The sequence below is a fragment of the Lonchura striata genome, chromosome 8, assembly GCF_046129695.1.
Source record: "Lonchura striata isolate bLonStr1 chromosome 8, bLonStr1.mat, whole genome shotgun sequence".
NCBI classification, from domain to species: domain Eukaryota; kingdom Metazoa; phylum Chordata; class Aves; order Passeriformes; family Estrildidae; genus Lonchura; species Lonchura striata.
The window spans coordinates 39352714-39376921 of NC_134610.1; positions in this window are offsets into that span (position 1 = coordinate 39352714).

Consider the following 24208-nt stretch of genomic DNA (forward strand, 5'->3'; position numbering starts at 1 on the left):
TGCTGCTGATGTTAGTTTGTAGGGCTCCCTTGGGTCGCTCAGGGCAGCACAACTTTGAGGAGGGGACAAGTTCGGTCTGTGATCCATTTTTCGATATAAGGATTCTTTGCAGTCAGGCCTCAGCCCGGGGTCAGGGGCCCCTGGGCACATCCTTTGGCCATTTTCCCTGGGAAAGAAAACTCACCAGTCCAGGTTGTTGATGTCAGTTTGTAGGGCTCCCTTGGGTCTATCAGGGCAGCACAACTTTGAGGAGGGGACAACTTCGGTTTGGGGTCCAAATTTCGATATAAATATTTTTTGCAGTCAGGTGCCAGCCCTGTGCTTGGGGCCCCTGGGCACATCCTTTTGGCCATTTTCCCTGGGAAAGAAAACTCACCATTCCAGGTTCCTGATGTCAGTTTGTAGGGCTCCCTTGGGTCTATCTGGGAAGCACAAATTTGAGGACGGGACAATTTTGGTCTGCGATCCATCCTTCGATATAAGGATTTTTTGCAGTCCGGCTCCAGCCCAGTGCCATGGGCCCCTGGGCACATCCTTTGGCCATTTTCCCTGGGAAAGAAAATTCACCAGTCCAGGTTGCTGATGTCAGTTTGTAGGGCTCCCTTGGGTCTATCAGGGCAGCACAAGTATGAGATGGGGACAACTTCGGTCTGCGATCCATCCTCCGATATAACGATTCTTTGCATTCAGGCCCCATCCCAGGGCCAGGGGCCCCTGGGCACATCCTTTGGCCATTTTCCCTGGGAAAGAAAACTCACCAGTCCAGGTTCCTAATGTCAGTTTGTAGGGCTCCCTTGGGTCTATCAGGGCAGCACAAGTTTGAGGTGGGGACAATTTTGTTCTGGGGTCCATCCTTCGATATAGGGATTTTTTGCAGTCAGGCCCTAGCCCAGGGCTAAGGGCCCCTGGGCACATCCTTTGGCCATATTCCCTGGGAAAGAAAACTCACCAGTCCAGGTTGCTGATGTCAGTTTGTAGGGCTCCCTTGGGTCTATCAGGGCAGCACAAGTTTGAGGTGGGGACAACTTTGGTCTGCGATCCATCCTTCGATATAGGGATTCTTTGCAGTCTGGTCCGAGCCCAGGGCCAGGGGCCCCTGGGCACATCCTTTGGCCATTTTCCCTGGAACAGAAAATTCACCAGTCCAGGTTGCTGATGTCAGTTTGTAGGTCTCTCTTGGGTCTATCTGGGCAGCAGAAATTTGAGGAGCGGTAAATTTTGGTCTGCCATCCATCCTTCGATATATGGATTTTTTGAATTCAGACCCCAGCCCAGTGCCAGGGGCTCCTGGGCACATCCTTTGGCCATTTTCCCTGGGAAAGAAAACTCACCAGTCCAGGTTGCTGATATCAGTTTGTAGGGCTCCCTTGGGTCTATCTGGGCAGCACAAATATGAGATGGGGATAACTTCGGTCTGCGATCCATCCGCCGATATAAGGATTCTTTGCATTCAGGCCCCAGCCCAGTGCCAGGGGCCCCTGGGCACATCCTTTGGCCATTTTCCCTGGGAAAGAAAACTCACCAGTCCAGGTTGCTGATGTCACTTTGTAGGGCTCCCTTGGGTCTATCAGTGCAGCACAACTTTGAGGAGGAGACAACTTCAGTCTGGGGTCCATCCTTCGATATAAGGATTTTTTGCAGTCAGGCCCAAGCCCAGGGCCAGGGGCCCCTGGGCACATCCTTTGGCCATTTTCCCTGGGAAAGAAAACTCACCAGTCCAGGTTGCTGATGTCACTTTTTAGGGCTCCCTTGGGTCTATCAGGGCAGCACAACTTTGAGGAGGGGTCAACTTCGGTCTGGGGTCCATCCTTTGATATAAGGATTCTTTACAGTCAGGTCCCAGCCCAGTGCCAGGGGCCCCTGGGCACATCCTTTGGCCATTTTCCCTGGAAAAGAAAACTCACCATTCCAGGTTGCTGATGTTTGTTTGTAGGGCTCCCTTGGGTCTATATGGGAAGCACAACTTTGAGGAGCGGACAATTTTGGTCTGCGATCCATCCTTCGATATAAGGATTCTTTGCAGTCAGGTCCCAGCCCTGTTCTTGGGGTTCCTGGCCACATCCTTTGGCCATTTTCCCTGGGAAAGAAAACTCACCAGTCCAGGTTGCTGATGTCAGTTTGTAGGGCTCCCTTGGGTCTATCAGGGCAGCACAAGTATGAGATGGGGACAACTTCGGTCTGCGATCCATCCTTCGATATAAGGATTCTTTGCATTCAGGTCCCAGCCCTGTGCTTGGGGCCCCTGGGCACATCCTTTGGCCATTTTCCCTGGGAAAGAAAACTCACCAGTCCAGGTTGCTGATGTCAGTTTGTAGGGCTCCCTTGGGTCTATCAGGGCAGCACAACTTTGAGGAGGGGACAACTTCGGTCTGGGGTCCATCCTTCGATATAAGGATTTTTTGCAGTCAGGCCCCAGCCCAGTGCCAGGGGCCCCTGGACAAATCCTTTGGCCATTTTCCCTGGGAAAGAAAACTCACCAGTCCATGTTGCTGATGTTAGTTTGTAGGGCTCCCTTGGGTCGCTCAGGGCAGCAGAACTTTGAGGAGGGGACAAGTTCGGTCTGTGATCCATTTTTCGATATAAGGATTCTTTGCAGTCAGGCCTCAGCCCAGGGTCAGGGGCCCCTGGGCACACCCTTTGGCCATTTTCCCTGGGAAAGAAACTCACCAGTCCAGGTTGTTGATGTCAGTTTGTAGGGCTCCCTTGGGTCAATCAGGGCAGCACAACTTTGAGGAGGGGACAACTTCGGTTTGGGGTCCAAATTTCGATATAAATATTTTTTGCAGTCAGGTGCCAGCCCTGTGCTTGGGGCCCCTGGGCACATCCTTTGGCCATTTTCCCTGGGAAAGAAAACTCACCATTCCAGATTCCTGATGTCAGTTTGTAGGGCTCCCTTGGGTCTATCTGGGAAGCACAAATTTGAGGACGGGACAATTTTGGTCTGCGATCCATCCTTCGATATAAGGATTTTTTGCAGTCCGGCTCCAGCCCAGTGCCATGGGCCCCTGGGCACATCCTTTGGCCATTTTCCCTGGGAAAGAAAATTCACCAGTCCAGGTTGCTGATGTCAGTTTGTAGGGCTCCCTTGGGTCTATCAGGGCAGCACAAGTATGAGATGGGGACAACTTCGGTCTGCGATCCATCCTCCGATATAACGATTCTTTGCATTCAGGCCCCATCCCAGGGCCAGGGGCCCCTGGGCACATCCTTTGGCCATTTTCCCTGGGAAAGAAAACTCACCAGTCCAGGTTCCTAATGTCAGTTTGTAGGGCTCCCTTGGGTCTATCAGGGCAGCACAAGTTTGAGGTGGGGACAATTTTGTTCTGGGGTCCATCCTTCGATATAGGGATTTTTTGCAGTCAGGCCCGAGCCCAGGGCTAGGGGCCCCTGGGCACATCCTTTGGCCATTTTCCCTGGGAAAGAAAACTCACCAGTCCAGGTTGCTGATGTCAGTTTGTAGGGCTCCCTTGGGTCTATCAGGGCAGCACAAGTTTGAGGTGGGGACAACTTTGGTCTGCGATCCATCCTTCGATATAGGGATTTTTTGCATTCAGGTCCCAGCCCAGGGCCAGGGGCCCCTGGGCACATCCTTTGGCCATTTTCCCTGGAACAGAAAATTCACCAGTCCAGGTTGCTGATGTCAGTTTGTAGGTCTCTCTTGGGTCTATCTGGGCAGCAGAAATTTGAGGAGCGGTAAATTTTGGTCTGCCATCCATCCTTCGATATATGGATTTTTTGAATTCAGACCCCAGCCCAGTGCCAGGGGCTCCTGGGCACATACTTTGGCCATTTTCCCTGGGAAAGAAAACTCACCAGTCCAGGTTGCTGATATCAGTTTGTAGGGCTCCCTTGGGTCTATCAGGGCAGCACAAATATGAGATGGGGATAACTTCGGTCTGCGATCCATCCGCCGATATAAGGATTCTTTGCATTCAGGCCCCAGCCCAGTGCCAGGGACCCCTGGGCACATCCTTTGGCCATTTTCCCTGGGAAAGAAAACTCACCAGTCCAGGTTGCTGATGTCACTTTGTTGGGCTCCCTTGGGTCTATCAGTGCAGCACAACTTTGAGGAGGAGACAACTTCAGTCTGGGGTCCATCCTTCGATATAAGGATTTTTTGCAGTGAATCCCCAGCCCAGGGCCAGGGGCCCCTGGGCACATCCTTTGGCCATTTTCCCTGGGAAAGAAAACTCACCAGTCCAGGTTGCTGATGTCAGTTTGTAGGGCTCCCTTGGGTCTATCAGGGCAGCACAACTATGAGGAGGGGACAACTTCGGTCTGCAGTCCATCCTTCGATATAAGGAGTTTTTGCATTCAGGTCAAAGCCCAGTGCCAGGCGCCCCTGGGCACATGCTTTGGCCATTTTCCCTGGGAAAGAAAACTCACCAGTCCAGGTTGCTTATGTTAGTTTGTAGGGCTCCCTTGGGTCTATCAGGGCAGCACAACTTTGAGGGGGGGACAACTTCAGTTTGGGATCCAAATTTCTATATAAGGATTCTTTGCAGTCAGGTCCCAGCCCTGTGCTTGGGGCCCCTGGGCACATCCTTTGGCCATTTTCCCTGGGAAAGAAAATTCACCAGTCCAGGTTGCTGATGTCAGTTTGTAGGGCTCCCTTGGGTCTATCAGGGCAGCATAATTAGGAGATGGGGACAACTTTGGTCTGGGGTCCATCCTTCGATATATGGATTCTTTGAATTCAGGCCCCAACCCAATGCCAGGGGCCCCTGGGCACATCCTTTGGCCATTTTCCCTGGGAAAGAAAACTCACCAGTCCAGGTTGCTGATGTCAGTTTGTAGGGCTCCCTTGGGTCTATCAGGGCAGCACAACTATGAGGAGGGGACAACTTCGGTCTGGGGTCCATCCTTCGTTATATGGATTCTTAGCAGTCATGTCTGAGACCAGGGCCAGGGGGCCCTGGGCACATCCTTTGGCCATTTTCCCTGGGAAAGAAAATTCACCAGTCCAGTTTGCTGATGTCAATTTGTAGGGCTCCTTTGGGTCTATCAGGGCAGCACAACTTGGAGGAGGGGACAAATTCGGTTGGGGGTCCAAAATTGGATATAAGGATTATTTGCAGTCCTGGCCCAGCCGAGGGCCAGGGGCCCCTGGGCACATCCTTTGGCCATTTTCCCTGGGAAAGGAAACTCACCATTCCAGGTTGCTGATGTTAGTTTGTAGGGCTCCCTTGGGTCTATCTGGGAAGCACAACTTTGAGGAAAGGACAATTTTGGTCTGCGATCCATCCTTCGATATAAGGATTCTTTGCAGTCAGGTCCCAGCCCTGTTCTTGGGGTTCCTGGGCACATCCTTTGGCCATTTTCCCTGGGAAAGAAAACTCACCAGTCCAGGTTGCTGATGTCAATTTGTAGGGCTCCCTTGGGTCTATCAGGGCAGCACAAGTATGAGATGGGGACAACTTCGGTCTGCGATCCATCCTTCGATATAAGGATTCTTTGCAGTCAGGTCCCAGCCCTGTGCTTCGGACCCCTGGGCACATCCTTTGGCCATTTTCCCTGGGAAAGAAAACTCACCAATCCAGGTTGCTGATGTCAGTTTGTAGGGCTCCCTTGGGACTATCAGGGCAGCACAACTTTGAGGAGGGGACAACTTCAGTCTGGGGTCCATCCTTCGATATAAGGATTTTTTGCAGTCAGGGCCCGGCCCAGTGCCAGGGGCCCCTGGACACATCCTTTGGCCATTTTCCCTGGGAAAGAAAACTCACCAGTCCAGGTTGCTGATGTTAGTTTGTAGGGCTCCCTTGGGTCGCTCAGGGCAGCAGAACTTTGAGGAGGGGACAAGTTCGGTCTGTGATCCATTTTTCGATATAAGGATTCTTTGCAGTCAGGCCTCAGCCCGGGGTCAGGGGCCCCTGGGCACATCCTTTGGCCATTTTCCCTGGGAAAGAAAACTCACCAGTCCAGGTTGTTGATGTCAGTTTGTAGGGCTCCTTTGGGTCTATCAGGGCAGCACAAGTTTGAGGAGGGGACAACTTTGGTCTGGGTTCCATCCTTCGATATAAGGATTTTTTGCAGTGAATCCCCAGCCCAGGGCCAGGGGCCCCTGGGCACATCCTTTGGCCATTTTCCCTGGGAAAGAAAACTCACCAGTCCAGGTTGCTGATGTCAGTTTGTAGGGCTCCCTTGGGTCTATCAGGGCAGCACAACTATGAGGAGGGGACAACTTCGGTCTGCAGTCCATCCTTCGATATAAGGAGTTTTTGCATTCAGGTCCGAGCCCAGTGCCAGGCGCCCCTGGGCACATGCTTTGGCCATTTTCCCTGGGAAAGAAAACTCACCAGTCCAGGTTGCTGATGTTAGTTTGTAGGGCTCTCTTGGGTCTATCAGGGCAGCACAACTTTGAGGGGGGGACAATTTCAGTTTGGAATCCAAATTTCTATATAAGGATTCTTTGCAGTCAGGTCCCAGCCCTGTGCTTGGGGCCCCTGGGCACATCCTTTGGCCATTTTCCCTGGGAAAGAAAATTCACCAGTCCAGGTTGCAGATGTCACTTTGTAGGGCTCCCTTGGGTCTATCAGGGCAGCACAATTTTTTGGTGGGGACAACTTCGGTCTGGGGTCCATCCTTCGATATATGGATTTTTTGAATTCAGGCCCGAGCCCAGTGCCAGGGGCCCCTGGGCACATCCTTTGGCCATTTTCCCTGGGAAAGAAATCTCACCAGTCCAGGTTGCTGATGTCAGTTTGTAGGGCTCCCTTGGGTCTCTCAGGGCAGCACAACTTTGAGGTGGGGACAACTTCAGTCTGGGGTCCATCCTTCGATATAAGGATTCTTAGCAGTCAGGTCCAAGCCCAGGGCCAGGGGCCCCTGGGCATATCCTTTGGCCATTTTCCCTGGGAAAGAAAACTCACCAGTCCAGGTTGCTGATGTCAGTTTGTAGGGCTCCCTTGGGTCTATCAGGGCAGCAGAAGTATGAGATGGGGACAACTTTGGTCTGGGTTCCATCCTTCGATATAAGGATTCTTAGCATTCAGGATCCAGCCCAGTGCCACGGGCCACTGGGCACATCCTTTGGCCATTTTCCCTGGGAAAGAAAATTCACGAGTCCAGGTTGCTGATGTCAGTTTGTAGGGCTCCCTTGGGTCTATCAGGGCAGCACAACTTTGAGGAGGGGACAATTTTGGTCTGTGATCCATCCTTCGATATAGGGATTCTTTACAGTCAGGCCCGAGCCCAGGGCCACGGGCCCCTGGGCACATCCTTTGGCCATTTTCCCTGGGAAAGAAAACTCACCATTCCAGGTTGCTGATGTCAGTTTGTAGGGCTCCCTTGGGTCTATCAGGGCAGCACAACTTTGAGGAGGGGACAACTTCAGTCTGGGGTCCATCCTTCGATATAAGGATTTTTTTGCAGTGTAGCCCCAGCCCAGTGCCAGGGGCCCCTGGGCACATCCTTTGGCCATTTTCCCTGGGAAAGAAAACTCACCAGTCCAGGTTGCTGATGTCAGTTTGTAGGGCTCCCTTGGATCTCTCAGGGCAGCACAACTTTGAGGAGGGGACAAATTCGGTCTGGGTTCCATCCTTCGATATATGGATTTTTTGCATTCAGGTCCGAGCCCAGGGCCAAAGGCCCCTGGGCACATCCTTTGGCCATTTTCCCTGGGAGAGAAAACTCACCAGTCCAGGTTGCTGATGTCAGTTTGTAGGGCTCCCTTGGGTCTATCAGGGCAGCACAAGTTTGAGGAGGGGACAAGTTCGGTCTGTGATCCATTCTTTGAAATAAGGATTCTTTGAAGTCAGGCCTCAGCCCGGGTTCAGGGGCCCCTGGGCACATCCTTTGGCCATTTTCCCTGGGAAAGAAAACTCATCAGTCCAGGTTGCTGATGTCAGTTTGTAGGGCTCCCTTGGGTCTATCAGGGCAGCACAACTTTGAGGAGGGGATAACTTCGGTCTTGGTTCCATCCATTGATATAAGAATATTTTGCATTCAGGTCCGAGCCCAGTGCCAGGGGCCCCTGGGCACATCCTTTGGCCATTTTCCCTGGGAAAGAAAACTCACCAGTCCAGGTTGCTGATGTCAGTTTGTAGGGCTCCCTTGGGTCTATATGGGAAGCAGAAATTTGAGGAGTGGACAACTTCGGTCTGTGATCCATTCTTCTATATAAGGATTCTTTGCAGTCAGGCTCCAGCCCGGAGTCAGGGGCCCCTGGGCACATTCTTTGGCCATTTTCCCTGGGAAAGAAAACTCATCAGTCCAGGTTGCTGATGTCAGTTTGTAGGGCTCCCTTGGGTCTATCAGGGCAGCACAATTTTTTGGTGGGGACAATTTTGGTCTGGGGTCCATTCTTCTATATATGGATTCTTTGCAGTCAGGCCCCAGCCCAGTGCCATGGGCCCCTGGGCACATCCTTTGGCCATTTCCCTGGGAAAGAAAACTCACCAGTCCAGGTTGATGATGTCAGTTTGTAGGGCTCCCTTGGGTCTATCTGGGAAGCAGAAATTTGAGGAGGGGACAACTTTGGTCTGCAAACCATCCTTCAATATAGGGATTCTTTGCATTCAGGCCCCAGCCCAGTGCCACGGGCCACTGGGCACATCCTTTGGCCATTTTCCCTGGGAAAGAAAATTCACCAGTCCAGGTTGCTGATGTCAGTTTGTAGGGCTCCCTTGGGTCTATCAGGGCAGCACAACTTTGAGGAGGGGACAACTTCGGTTGGGGGTCCAAACTTCGATATAAGGATTCTTTGCAGTCAGGTCCCAGCCCTGTGCTTGGGGCCCCTGGGCACATGCTTTGGCCATTTTCCCTGGGAAAGAAAACTCACCATTCCATGTTCCTGATGTCACTTTGTAGGGCTCCCTTGGGTCTATCAGGGCAGCAAAAGTTTGAGGAGCGGACAACTTTGGTCTATGATCCATCCTTCGATATAGGGATTCTTTGCAGTCAGGCCCCAGCCCAGTGCCAGGGGCCACTGGGCACATCCTTTTGCCATTTTCCCTGGGAAAGAAAACTCACCAGTACAGGTTGCTGATGTTAGTTTGTAGGGCTCCCTTGGGTCTATCTGGGAAGCAGAAATTTGAGGAGGGGACAACTTTGGTCTGCAAACCATCCTTCAATATAGGGATTCTTTGCATTCAGGCCCCGGCCCAGTGCCACGGGCCCCTGGGCACATCCTTTGTCCATTTTCCCTGGGAAAGAAAATTCACCAATCCAGGTTGCTGATGTCAGTTTGTAGGGCTCCCTTGGATCTCTCAGGGCAGCACAACTTTGAGGAGGGGACAAATTCGGTCTGGGTTCCACCCTTCGATATATGGATTTTTTGCATTCAGGTCCGAGCCCAGGGCCAAAGGCCCCTGGGCACATCCTTTGGCCATTTTCCCTGGGAGAGAAAACTCACCAGTCCAGGTTGCTGATGTCAGTTTGTAGGGCTCCCTTGGGTCTCTCAGGGCAGCACAAGTTTGAGGAGGGTACAAGTTCGTTCTGTGATCCATTCTTCGATATAAGGATTCTTTGAAGTCAGGCCTCAGCCCGGGGTCAGGGGCCCCTGGGCACATCCTTTGGCCATTTTCCCTGGTAAAGAAAACTCACCAGTCCAGGTTGCTGATGTCAGTTTGTAGGGCTCCCTTGGGTCTATCAGGGCAGCACAACTTTGAGGAGGGGACAACTTCGGTCTTGGTTCCATCCATTGATATAAGAATATTTTGCATTCAGGTCTGAGCCCAGTGCCAGGGGACCCTGGGCACATCCTTTGGCCATTTTCCCTGGGAAAGAAAACTCACCAGTCCAGGTTGCTGATGTCAGTTTGTAGGGCTCCCTTGGGTCTATATGGGAAGCAGAAATTTGAGGAGTGGACAACTTCGGTCTGTGATCCATTCTTCTATATAAGGATTCTTTGCAGTCAGGCTCCAGCCCGGAGTCAGGGGCCCCTGGGCACATCCTTTGGCCATTTTCCCTGGGAAAGAAAACTCATCAGTCCAGGTGGCTGATGTCAGTTTGTAGGGCTCCCTTGGGTCTATCAGGGCAGCACAATTTTTTGGTGGGGACAATTTTGGTCTGGGGTCCATTCTTCTATATATGGATTCTTTGCAGTCAGGCCCCAGCCCAGTGCCATGGGCCCCTGGGCACATCCTTTGGCCATTTCCCTGGGAAAGAAAACTCACCAGTCCAGGTTGCTGATGTCAGTTTTTAGGGCTCCCTTGGGTCTATCAGGGCAGCACAAGTTTGAGGTGGGGAAAACTTTGGTCTGCGATCCATCCTTCTATATATGGATTTTTAAAATTCAGGCCCCAGCCCAGTGCTAGGGGCCCCTGGGCACATCCTTTGGCCATTTTCCCTGGAACAGAAAATTCACCAGTCCAGGTTGATGATGTCAGTTTGTAGGGCTCCCTTGGGTCTATATGGGAAGCAGAAATTTGAGGAGGGGACAACTTTCGTCTGAAAACCATCCTTCAATATAGGGATTCTTTGCATTCAGGCCCCAGCCCAGTGCCACGGGCCACTGGGCACATCCTTTGGCCATTTTCCCTGGGAAAGAAAATTCACCAGTCCAGGTTGCTGATGTCAGTTTGTAGGGCTCCCTTGGGTCTATCAGGGCAGCACAACTTTGAGGAGGGGACAACTTCGGTTGGGGGTCCAAACTTCGATATAAGGATTTTTTGCAGTCAGGTCCCAGCCCTGTGCTTGGGGCCCCTGGGCACATGCTTTGGCCATTTTCCCTGGGAAAGAAAACTCACCATTCCATGTTCCTGATGTCACTTTGTAGGGCTCCCTTGGGTCTATCAGGGCAGCAAAAGTTTGAGGAGCGGACAACTTTGGTCTATGATCCATCCTTCGATATAGGGATTCTTTGCAGTCAGGCCCCAGCCCAGTGCCAGGGGCCACTGGGCACATCCTTTTGCCATTTTCCCTGGGAAAGAAAACTCACCAGTACAGGTTGCTGATGTTAGTTTGTAGGGCTCCCTTGGGTCTATCTGGGAAGCAGAAATTTGAGGAGGGGACAACTTTGGTCTGCAAACCATCCTTCAATATAGGGATTCTTTGCATTCAGGCCCCGGCCCAGTGCCACGGGCCCCTGGGCACATCCTTTGTCCATTTTCCCTGGGAAAGAAAATTCACCAGTCCAGGTTGCTGATGTCAGTTTGTAGGGCTCCCTTGGGTCTATCAGGGCAGCACAAGTTTGAGGTGGGGACAACTTTGGTCTGCAAACCATCCTTCAATATAGGGATTCTTTGCATTCAGGCCCCGGCCCAGTGCCACGGGCCCCTGGGCACATCCTTTGGCCATTTTCCCTGGAACAGAATATTCACCAGTCCAGGCTGCTGATGCCAATTTGTAGGGATCCCTTGAGTCTATCTGGGCAGCAGAAATTTGAGGAGAGGACAATTTTGCTCTGCTATCCATCCTTCGATATAAGGATTCTTTGCAGTCAGGTCCCATCCCTGTTCTTGGGGCTCCTGGGCACATCCTTTTGCCATTTACCCTGGGAAAGAAAACTCACCAGTCCAGGTTGCTGATGTCAGTTTGTAGGGCTCCCTTGGGTCTATCAGGGCAGCACGAGTATGAGATGGGGACAACTTCGGTCTGTGATTCATTCTTCGATATAAGGATAATTTGCATTCAGGCCCCAGCCCAGGGCCAGGGACCCTACGCACATCCTTTGGCCATTTTCCCTGCGAAAGAAAACTCACCAGTCCAGGTTCCTGATGTCACTTTGTAGGGCTCCATTGGGTCTATCAGGGCAGCACAACTGAGAGGTGGGAACAATTTTGGTCTGTGATCCATCCTTCGATATAGGGATTCTTTACAGGCAGACCCCTGTGCACATCCTTTGGCCATTTTCCCTGGGAAAGAAAACTCACCAGTCCAGGTTGCTGATGTCACTTTGTAGGGCTCCCTTGCGTCTATCAGGGTAGCACATCTTTGTGGAGGGGACAACTTCGGTCTGTGATCCATTCTTCGATATAAGGATTCTTTGCATTCAGACCCCAGCCCGGGGTCAGGGGCCCCTGGGCACATCCTTTGGCCATTTTCCCTGGGAAAGAAAATTCACCAGTCCAGATTGCTAATGTCAGTTTGTAGGGCTCCCTTGGGTCTATCTGGGAAGCAGAAATTTGAGGAGGGGACAAATTTGGTCTGCAAACCATCCTTCAATATAGGGATTATTTGCATTCAGGCCCCCGCCCAGTGCCACGGGCCACTGGGCACAGCCTTTGGCCATTTTCCCTGGGAAAGAAAACTCACCAGTCCAGGTTGCTGATGTCAGTTTGTAAGGCTCCCTTGGGTTTATCTGGGAAGCAGAACTTTGAGGAGGGGACAACACCAGTCTGGGGTCCATCCTTCGATATAAGGATTCTTTGCAGTCAGGTCCGAGCCAACGGCCGGGGTCCCAGGGCACATCCTTTGGCCATTTTCCCTGGGAAAGAAAATTCACCAGTCCAGGTTGCTGATGTCAGTTTGTAGGGCTCCTTTGGGTCTATCAGGGCAGCACAAGTTTGAGGAGGGGACAAATTTGGTCTGGGTTGCATCCTTTGATATAAGGATTTTTTGCAGTGAATCCCCGGCCCAGGGCCAGGGGCCCCTGGGCACATCCTTTGGCCATTTTCCCTGGGAAAGAAAACTCACCAGTCCAGGTTGCTGATGTCAGTTTGTAGGGCTCCCTTGGGTCTATCAGGGCAGCACAACTATGAGGAGGGGACAACTTCGGTCTGCAGTCCATCCTTCGATATAAGGATTTTTTGCAGTCAGGGCCCGGCCCAGTGCCAGGGGCCCCTGGACACATCCTTTGGCCATTTTCCCTGGGAAAGAAAACTCACCAGTCCAGGTTGCTGATGTTAGTTTGTAGGGCTCCCTTGGGTCGCTCAGGGCAGCAGAACTTTGAGGAGGGGACAAGTTCGGTCTGTGATCCATTTTTCGATATAAGGATTCTTTGCAGTCAGGCCTCAGCCCGGGGTCAGGGGCCCCTGGGCACATCCTTTGGCCATTTTCCCTGGGAAAGAAAACTCACCAGTCCAGGTTGTTGATGTCAGTTTGTAGGGCTCCCTTGGGTCTATCAGGGCAGCAAAACTTTGAGGAGGGGACAACTTCGGTTTGGGGTCCAAATTTCGATATAAAGATTTTTTGCAGTCAGGTGCCAGCCCTGTGCTTGGGGCCCCTGGGCACATCCTTTGGCCATTTTCCCTGGGAGAGAAAACTCACCATTCCAGGTTCCTGATGTCAGTTTGTAGGGCTCCCTTGGGTCTATCTGGGAAGCACAAATTTGAGGAGGGGACAATTTTGGTCTGCGATCCATCCTTCGATATAAGGATTTTTTGCAGTCCGGCTCCAGCCCAGTGCCAGGGGCCCCTGGGCACATCCTTTGGCCATTTTCCCTGGGAAAGAAAATTCACCAGTCCAGGTTGCTGATGTCAGTTTGTAGGGCTCCCTTGGGTCTATCAGGGCAGCACAAGTATGAGATGGGGACAACTTCGGTCTGCGATCCATCCTCCGATATAACGATTCTTTGCATTCAGGCCCCATCCCAGGGCCAGGGGCCCCTGGGCACATCCTTTGGCCATTTTCCCTGGGAAAGAAAACTCACCAGTCCAGGTTCCTAATGTCAGTTTGTAGGGCTCCCTTGGGTCTATCAGGGCAGCACAAGTTTGAGATGGGGACAATTTTGTTCTGGGGTCCATCCTTCGATATAGGGATTTTTTGCAGTCAGGCCCGAGCCCAGGGCTAGGGGCCTCTGGGCACATCCTTTGGCCATTTTCCCTGGGAAAGAAAACTCACCAGTCCAGGTTGCTGATGTCAGTTTGTAGGGCTCCCTTGGGTCTATCAGGGCAGCAAAACTTTGAGGAGGGGACAACTTTGGTCTGCGATCCATCCTTCGATATAGGGATTCTTTGTAGTCACGTCCGAGCCCAGGGCCAGGGGCCCCTGGGCACATCCTTTGGCCATTTTCCCTGGGAAAGAAAACTCACCAGTCCAGGTTGCTGATGTCAGTTTGTAGGGCTCCCTTGGGTCTATCAGGGCAGCACAACTTTGAGGAGGGGACAACTTCGGTCTTGGTTCCATCCATTGATATAAGAATTTTTTGCATTCAGGTCTGAGCCCAGTGGCAGGGGCCCCTGGGCACATCCTTTGGCCATTTTCCCTGGGAAAGAAAACTCACCAGTCCAGGTTGCTGATGTCAGTTTGTAGGGCTCCCTTGGGTCTATATGGGAAGCAGAAATTTGAGGAGTGGACAACTTCGGTCTGTGATCCATTCTTCTATATAAGGATTCTTTGCAGTCAGGCTCCAGCCCGGAGTCAGGGGCCCCTGGGCACATGCTTTGGGCATTTTCCCTGGGAAAGAAAACTCATCAGTCCAGGTTGCTGATGTCAGTTTGTAGGGCTCCTTTGGGTCTATCAGGGCAGCACAAGTTTGAGGAGGGGACAACTTTGGTCTGGGTTCCATCCTTCGATATAAGGATTTTTTGCAGTGAATCCCCAGCCCAGGGCCAGGGGCCCCTGGGCACATCCTTTGGCCATTTTCCCTGGGAAAGAAAACTCACCAGTCCAGGTTGCTGATGTCAGTTTGTAGGGCTCCCTTGGGTCTATCAGGGCAGCACAACTATGAGGAGGGGACAACTTCGGTCTGCAGTCCATCCTTCGATATAAGGAGTTTTTGCATTCAGGTCCGAGCCCAGTGCCAGGCGCCCCTGGGCACATGCTTTGGCCATTTTCCCTGGGAAAGAAAACTCACCAGTCCAGGTTGCTGATGTTAGTTTGTAGGGCTCTCTTGGGTCTATCAGGGCAGCACAACTTTGAGGGGGGGACAATTTCAGTTTGGAATCCAAATTTCTATATAAGGATTCTTTGCAGTCAGGTCCCAGCCCTGTGCTTGGGGCCCCTGGGCACATCCTTTGGCCATTTTCCCTGGGAAAGAAAATTCACCAGTCCAGGTTGCAGATGTCACTTTGTAGGGCTCCCTTGGGTCTATCAGGGCAGCACAATTTTTTGGTGGGGACAACTTCGGTCTGGGGTCCATCCTTCGATATATGGATTTTTTGAATTCAGGCCCGAGCCCAGTGCCAGGGGCCCCTGGGCACATCCTTTGGCCATTTTCCCTGGGAAAGAAATCTCACCAGTCCAGGTTGCTGATGTCAGTTTGTAGGGCTCCCTTGGGTCTCTCAGGGCAGCACAACTTTGAGGTGGGGACAACTTCAGTCTGGGGTCCATCCTTCGATATAAGGATTCTTAGCAGTCAGGTCCAAGCCCAGGGCCAGGGGCCCCTGGGCATATCCTTTGGCCATTTTCCCTGGGAAAGAAAACTCACCAGTCCAGGTTGCTGATGTCAGTTTGTAGGGCTCCCTTGGGTCTATCAGGGCAGCAGAAGTATGAGATGGGGACAACTTTGGTCTGGGTTCCATCCTTCGATATAAGGATTCTTAGCATTCAGGATCCAGCCCAGTGCCACGGGCCACTGGGCACATCCTTTGGCCATTTTCCCTGGGAAAGAAAATTCACGAGTCCAGGTTGCTGATGTCACTTTGTAGGGCTCCCTTGGGTCTATCAGGGCAGCACAACTTTGAGGAGGGGACAATTTTGGTCTGTGATCCATCCTTCGATATAGGGATTCTTTACAGTCAGGCCCGAGCCCAGGGCCACGGGCCCCTGGGCACATCCTTTGGCCATTTTCCCTGGGAAAGAAAACTCACCATTCCAGGTTGCTGATGTCAGTTTGTAGGGCTCCCTTGGGTCTATCAGGGCAGCACAACTTTGAGGAGGGGACAACTTCAGTCTGGGGTCCATCCTTCGATATAAGGATTTTTTTGCAGTGTAGCCCCACCCCAGTGCCAGGGGCCCCTGGGCACATCCTTTGGCCATTTTCCCTGGGAAAGAAAACTCACCAGTCCAGGTTGCTGATGTCAGTTTGTAGGGCTCCCTTGGATCTCTCAGGGCAGCACAACTTTGAGGAGGGGACAAATTCGGTCTGGGTTCCATCCTTCGATATATGGATTTTTTGCATTCAGGTCCGAGCCCAGGGCCAAAGTCCCCTGGGCACATCCTTTGGCCATTTTCCCTGGGAGAGAAAACTCAGCAGTCCAGGTTGCTGATGTCAGTTTGTAGGGCTCCCTTGGGTCTCTCAGGGCAGCACAAGTTTGAGGAGGGGACAAGTTCGGTCTGTGATCCATTCTTTGAAATAAGGATTCTTTGAAGTCAGGCCTCAGCCCGGGTTCAGGGGCCCCTGGGCACATCCTTTGGCCATTTTCCCTGGGAAAGAAAACTCACCAGTCCAGGTTGCTGATGTCAGTTTGTAGGGCTCCCTTGGGTCTATCAGGGCAGCACAACTTTGAGGAGGGGACAACTTCGGTCTTGGTTCCATCCATTGATATAAGAATATTTTGCATTCAGGTCCGAGCCCAGTGCCAGGGGCCCCTGGGCACATCCTTTGGCCATTTTCCCTGGGAAAGAAAACTCACCAGTCCAGGTTGCTGATGTCAGTTTGTAGGGCTCCCTTGGGTCTATATGGGAAGCAGAAATTTGTGGAGTGGACAACTTCGGTCTGTGATCCATTCTTCAATATAAGGATTCTTTGCAGTCAGGCTCCAGCCCGGAGTCAGGGGCCCCTGGGCACATTCTTTGGCCATTTTCCCTGGGAAAGAAAACTCATCAGTCCAGGTTGCTGATGTCAGTTTGTAGGGCTCCCTTGGGTCTATCAGGGCAGCACAATTTTTTGGTGGGGACAATTTTGGTCTGGGGTCCATTCTTCTATATATGGATTCTTTGCAGTCAGGCCCCAGCCCAGTGCCATGGGCCCCTGGGCACATCCTTTGGCCATTTCCCTGGGAAAGAAAACTCACCAGTCCAGGTTGATGATGTCAGTTTGTAGGGCTCCCTTGGGTCTATCTGGGAAGCAGAAATTTGAGGAGGGGACAACTTTGGTCTGCAAACCATCCTTCAATATAGGGATTCTTTGCATTCAGCCCCCAGCCCAGTGCCACGGGCCACTGGGCACATCCTTTGGCCATTTTCCCTGGGAAAGAAAATTCACCAGTCCAGGTTGCTGATGTCAGTTTGTAGGGCTCCCTTGGGTCTATCAGGGCAGCACAACTTTGAGGAGGGGACAACTTCGGTTGGGGGTCCAAACTTCGATATAAGGATTCTTTGCAGTCAGGTCCCAGCCCGGTGCTTGGGGCCCCTGGGCACATGCTTTGGCCATTTACCCTGGGAAAGAAAACTCACCATTCCATGTTCCTGATGTCACTTTGTAGGGCTCCCTTGGGTCTATCAGGGCAGCAAAAGTTTGAGGAGCGGACAACTTTGGTCTATGATCCATCCTTCGATATAGGGATTCTTTGCAGTCAGGCCCCAGCCCAGTGCCAGGGGCCACTGGGCACATCCTTTTGCCATTTTCCCTGGGAAAGAAAACTCACCAGTACAGGTTGCTGATGTTAGTTTGTAGGGCTCCCTTGGGTCTATCTGGGAAGCAGAAATTTGAGGAGGGGACAACTTTGGTCTGCAAACCATCCTTCAATATAGGGATTCTTTGCATTCAGGCCCCGGCCCAGTGCCACGGGCCCCTGGGCACATCCTTTGTCCATTTTCCCTGGGAAAGAAAATTCACCAATCCAGGTTGCTGATGTCAGTTTGTAGGGCTCCCTTGGATCTCTCAGGGCAGCACAACTTTGAGGAGGGGACAAATTCGGTCTGGGTTCCACCCTTCGATATATGGATTTTTTGCATTCAGGTCCGAGCCCAGGGCCAAAGGCCCCTGGGCACATCCTTTGGCCATTTTCCCTGGGAGAGAAAACTCACCAGTCCAGGTTGCTGATGTCAGTTTGTAGGGCTCCCTTGGGTCTCTCAGGGCAGCACAAGTTTGAGGAGGGTACAAGTTCGTTCTGTGATCCATTCTTCGATATAAGGATTCTTTGAAGTCAGGCCTCAGCCCGGGGTCAGGGGCCCCTGGGCACATCCTTTGGCCATTTTCCCTGGGAAAGAAAACTCACCAGTCCAGGTTGCTGATGTCAGTTTGTAGGGCTCCCTTGGGTCTATCAGGGCAGCACAACTTTGAGGAGGGGACAACTTCGGTCTTGGTTCCATCCATTGATATAAGAATATTTTGCATTCAGGTCTGAGCCCAGTGCCAGGGGACCCTGGGCACATCCTTTGGCCATTTTCCCTGGGAAAGAAAACTCACCAGTCCAGGTTGCTGATGTCAGTTTGTAGGGCTCCCTTGGGTCTATATGGGAAGCAGAAATTTGAGGAGTGGACAACTTCGGTCTGTGATCCATTCTTCTATATAAGGATTCTTTGCAGTCAGGCTCCAGCCCGGAGTCAGGGGCCACTGGGCACATCCTTTGGCCATTTTCCCTGGGAAAGAAAACTCATCAGTCCAGGTTGCTGATGTCAGTTTGTAGGGCTCCCTTGGGTCTATCAGGGCAGCACAATTTTTTGGTGGGGACAATTTTGGTCTGGGGTCCATTCTTCTATATATGGATTCTTTGCAGTCAGGCCCCAGCCCAGTGCCATGGGCCCCTGGGCACATCCTTTGGCCATTTCCCTGGGAAAGAAAACTCACCAGTCCAGGTTGCTGATGTCAGTTTTTAGGGCTCCCTTGGGTCTATCAGGGCAGCACAAGTTTGAGGTGGGGACAACTTTGGTCTGCGATCCATCCTTCTATATATGGATTTTTTGAATTCAGGCCCCAGCCCAGTGCTAGGGGCCCCTGGGCACATCCTTTGGCCATTTTCCCTGGAACAGAAAATTCACCAGTCCAGGTTGATGATGTCAGTTTGTAGGGCTCCCTTGGGTCTATCTGGGAAGCAGAAATTTGAGGAGGGGACAACTTTCGTCTGCAAACCATCCTTCAATATAGGGATTCTTTGCATTCAGGCCCCAGCCCAGTGCCACGGGCCACTGGGCACATCCTTTGGCCATTTTCCCTGGGAAAGAAAATTCACCAGTCCAGGTTGCTGATGTCAGTTTGTAGGGCTCCCTTGGGTCTATCAGGGCAGCACAACTTTGAGGAGGGGACAACTTCGGTTGGGGGTCCAAACTTCGATATAAGGATTTTTTGCAGTCAGGTCCCAGCCCTGTGCTTGGGGCCCCTGGGCACATGCTTTGGCCATTTTCCCTGGGAAAGAAAACTCACCATTCCATGTTCCTGATGTCACTTTGTAGGGCTCCCTTGGGTCTATCAGGGCAGCAAAAGTTTGAGGAGCGGACAACTTTGGTCTATGATCCATCCTTCGATATAGGGATTCTTTGCAGTCAGGCCCCAGCCCAGTGCCAGGGGCCACTGGGCACATCCTTTTGCCATTTTCCCTGGGAAAGAAAACTCACCAGTACAGGTTGCTGATGTTAGTTTGTAGGGCTCCCTTGGGTCTATCTGGGAAGCAGAAATTTGAGGAGGGGACAACTTTGGTCTGCAAACCATCCTTCAATATAGGGATTCTTTGCATTCAGGCCCCGGCCCAGTGCCACGGGCCCCTGGGCACATCCTTTGTCCATTTTCCCTGGGAAAGAAAATTCACCAGTCCAGGTTGCTGATGTCAGTTTGTAGGGCTCCCTTGGGTCTATCAGGGCAGCACAAGTTTGAGGTGGGGACAACTTTGGTCTGCGATCCATCCTTCGATATAGGGATTCTTTGCAGTCAGGGCCCAGCCAGGACCAGGGACCCCTGGGCACATCCTTTGGCCATTTTCCCTGGAACAGAATATTCACCAGTCCAGGCTGCTGATGCCAATTTGTAGGGATCCCTTGAGTCTATCTGGGCAGCAGAAATTTGAGGAGAGGACAATTTTGCTCTGCTATCCATCCTTCGATATAAGGATTCTTTGCAGTCAGGTCCCATCCCTGTTCTTCGGGCTCCTGGGCACATCCTTTTGCCATTTACCCTGGGAAAGAAAACTCACCAGTCCAGGTTGCTGATGTCAGTTTGTAGGGCTCCCTTGGGTCTATCAGGGCAGCACGAGTATGAGATGGGGACAACTTCGGTCTGTGATTCATTCTTCGATATAAGGATAATTTGCATTCAGGCCCCAGCCCAGGGCCAGGGACCCTACGCACATCCTTTGGCCATTTTCCCTGCGAAAGAAAACTCACCAGTCCAGGTTCCTGATGTCACTTTGTAGGGCTCCATTGGGTCTATCAGGGCAGCACAACTGAGAGGTGGGAACAATTTTGGTCTGTGATCCATCCTTCGATATAGGGATTCTTTACAGGCAGACCCCTGTGCACATCCTTTGGCCATTTTCCCTGGGAAAGAAAACTCACCAGTCCAGGTTGCTGATGTCACTTTGTAGGGCTCCCTTGCGTCTATCAGGGCAGCACATCTTTGTGGAGGGGACAACTTCGGTCTGTGATCCATTCTTCGATATAAGGATTCTTTGCATTCAGACCCCAGCCCGGGGTCAGGGGCCCCTGGGCACATCCTTTGGCCATTTTCCCTGGGAAAGAAAATTCACCAGTCCAGATTGCTAATGTCAGTTTGTAGGGCTCCCTTGGGTCTATCTGGGAAGCAGAAATTTGAGGAGGGGACAAATTTGGTCTGCAAACCATCCTTCAATATAGGGATTATTTGCATTCAGGCCCCCGCCCAGTGCCACGGGCCACTGGGCACAGCCTTTGGCCATTTTCCCTGGGAAAGAAAACTCACCAGTCCAGGTTGCTGATGTCAGTTTGTAAGGCTCCCTTGGGTTTATCTGGGAAGCAGAACTTTGAGGAGGGGACAACACCAGTCTGGGGTCCATCCTTCGATATAAGGATTCTTTGCAGTCAGGTCCGAGCCAACGGCCGGGGTCCCAGGGCACATCCTTTGGCCATTTTCCCTGGGAAAGAAAATTCACCAGTCCAGGTTGCTGATGTCAGTTTGTAGGGCTCCTTTGGGTCTATCAGGGCAGCACAAGTTTGAGGAGGGGACAACTTTGGTCTGGGTTGCATCCTTTGATATAAGGATTTTTTGCAGTGAATCCCCGGCCCAGGGCCAGGGGCCCCTGGGCACATCCTTTGGTCATTTTCCCTGGGAAAGAAAACTCACCAGTCCAGGTTGCTGATGTCAGTTTGTAGGGCTCCCTTGGGTCTATCAGGGCAGCACAACTATGAGGAGGGGACAACTTCGGTCTGCAGTCCATCCTTCGATATAAGGATTTTTTGAATTCAGGCCCCAGCCCAGTGCTAGGGGCCCCTGGGCACATCCTTTGGCCATTTTCCCTGGAACAGAAAATTCACCAGTCCAGGTTGATGATGTCAGTTTGTAGGGCTCCCTTGGGTCTATCTGGGAAGCAGAAATTTGAGGAGGGGACAACTTTCGTCTGTAAACCATCCTTCAATATAGGGATTCTTTGCATTCAGGCCCCAGCCCAGTGCCACGGGCCACTGGGCACATCCTTTGGCCATTTTCCCTGGGAAAGAAAATTCACCAGTCCAGGTTGCTGATGTCAGTTTGTAGGGCTCCCTTGGGTCTATCAGGGCAGCACAACTTTGAGGAGGGGACAACTTCGGTTGGGGGTCCAAACTTCGATATAAGGATTTTTTGCAGTCAGGTCCCAGCCCTGTGCTTGGGGCCCCTGGGCACATGCTTTGGCCATTTTCCCTGGGAAAGAAAACTCACCATTCCATGTTCCTGATGTCACTTTGTAGGGCTCCCTTGGGTCTATCAGGGCAGCAAAAGTTTGAGGAGCGGACAACTTTGGTCTATGATCCATCCTTCGATATAGGGATTCTTTGCAGTCAGGCCCCAGCCCAGTGCCAGGGGCCACTGGGCACATCCTTTTGCCATTTTCCCTGGGAAAGAAAACTCACCAGTACAGGTTGCTGATGTTAGTTTGTAGGGCTCCCTTGGGTCTATCTGGGAAGCAGAAATTTGAGGAGGGGACAACTTTGGTCTGCAAACCATCCTTCAATATAGGGATTCTTTGCATTCAGGCCCCGGCCCAGTGCCACGGGCCCCTGGGCACATCCTTTGTCCATTTTCCCTGGGAAAGAAAATTCACCAGTCCAGGTTGCTGATGTCAGTTTGTAGGGCTCCCTTGGGTCTATCAGGGCAGCACAAGTTTGAGGTGGGGACAACTTTGGTCTGCGATCCATCCTTCGATATAGGGATTCTTTGCAGTCAGGGCCCAGCCAGGGCCAGGGACCCCTGGGCACATCCTTTGGCCATTTTCCCTGGAACCGAATATTCACCAGTCCAGGCTGCTGATGCCAATTTGTAGGGATCCCTTGAGTCTATCTGGGCAGCAGAAATTTGAGGAGAGGACAATTTTGCTCTGCTATCCATCCTTCGATATAAGGATTCTTTGCAGTCAGGTCCCATCCCTGTTCTTGGGGCTCCTGGGCACATCCTTTTGCCATTTACCCTGGGAAAGAAAACTCACCAGTCCAGGTTGCTGATGTCAGTTTGTAGGGCTCCCTTGGGTCTATCAGGGCAGCACGAGTATGAGATGGGGACAACTTCGGTCTGTGATTCATTCTTCGATATAAGGATAATTTGCATTCAGGCCCCAGCCCAGGGCCAGGGACCCTACGCACATCCTTTGGCCATTTTCCCTGCGAAAGAAAACTCACCAGTCCAGGTTCCTGATGTCACTTTGTAGGGCTCCATTGGGTCTATCAGGGCAGCACAACTGAGAGGTGGGAACAATTTTGGTCTGTGATCCATCCTTCGATATAGGGATTCTTTACAGGCAGACCCCTGTGCACATCCTTTGGCCATTTTCCCTGGGAAAGAAAACTCACCAGTCCAGGTTGCTGATGTCACTTTGTAGGGCTCCCTTGCGTCTATCAGGGCAGCATATCTTTGTGGAGGGGACAACTTCGGTCTGTGATCCATTCTTCGATATAAGGATTCTTTGCATTCAGACCCCAGCCCGGGGTCAGGGGCCCCTGGGCACATCCTTTGGCCATTTTCCCTGGGAAAGAAAATTCACCAGTCCAGATTGCCAATGTCAGTTTGTAGGGCTCCCTTGGGTCTATCTGGGAAGCAGAAATTTGAGGAGGGGACAAATTTGGTCTGCAAACCATCCTTCAATATAGGGATTTTTTGCATTCAGGCCCCCGCCCAGTGCCACGGGCCACTGGGCACAGCCTTTGGCCATTTTCCCTGGGAAAGAAAACTCACCAGTCCAGGTTGCTGATGTCAGTTTGTAAGGCTCCCTTGGGTTTATCTGGGAAGCAGAACTTTGAGGAGGGGACAACACCAGTCTGGGGTCCATCCTTCGATATAAGGATTCTTTGCAGTCAGGTCCGAGCCAACGGCCGGGGTCCCAGGGCACATCCTTTGGCCATTTTCCCTGGGAAAGAAAATTCACCAGTCCAGGTTGCTGATGTCAGTTTGTAGGGCTCCTTTGGGTCTATCAGGGCAGCACAAGTTTGAGGAGGGGACAACTTTGGTCTGGGTTGCATCCTTTGATATAAGGATTTTTTGCACTGAATCCCCAGCCCAGGGCCAGGGGCCCCTGGGCACATCCTTTGGTCATTTTCCCTGGGAAAGAAAACTCACCAGTCCAGGTTGCTGATGTCAGTTTGTAGGGCTCCCTTGGGTCTATCAGGGCAGCACAACTATGAGGAGGGGACAACTTCGGTCTGCAGTCCATCCTTCGATATAAGGAGTTTTTGCATTCAGGTCCGAGCCCAGTGCCAGGCGCCCCTGGGCACATGCTTTGGCCATTTTCCCTGGGAAAGAAAACTCACCAGTCCAGGTTGCTTATGTTAGTTTGTAGGGCTCCCTTGGGTCTATCAGGGCAGCACAACTTTGAGGGGGGGACAACTTCAGTTTGGGTTCCAAATTTCGATATAAGGATTCTTTGCAGTCAGGTCCAAGCCCTGTGCTTGGGGCCCCTGGGCACATCCTTTGGCCATTTTCCCTGGGAAAGAAAACTCACCAGTCCAGGTTGCTGATGTCACTTTGTAAGGCTCCCTTGGGTCTATCAGGGCAGCACAATTTTTTGGTGGGGACAACTTCGGTCTGTGATCCATTCTTCGAAATAAGGATTCTTTGAAGTCAGGCCTCAGCCCGGGGTCAGGGGCCCCTGGGCACATCCTTTGGCCATTTTCCCTGGGAAAGAAAACTCACCAGTCCAGGTTGCTGATGTCAGTTTGTAGGGCTCCCTTGGGTCTATCAGGGCAGCACAACTTTGAGGAGGGGACAACTTCGGTCTTGGTTCCATCCATTGATATAAGAATTTTTTGCATTCAGGTCTGAGCCCAGTGCCAGGGGCCCCTGGGCACATCCTTTGGCCATTTTCCCTGGGAAAGAAAACTCACTGTCCAGGTTCCTGATGTGAATTTGTAG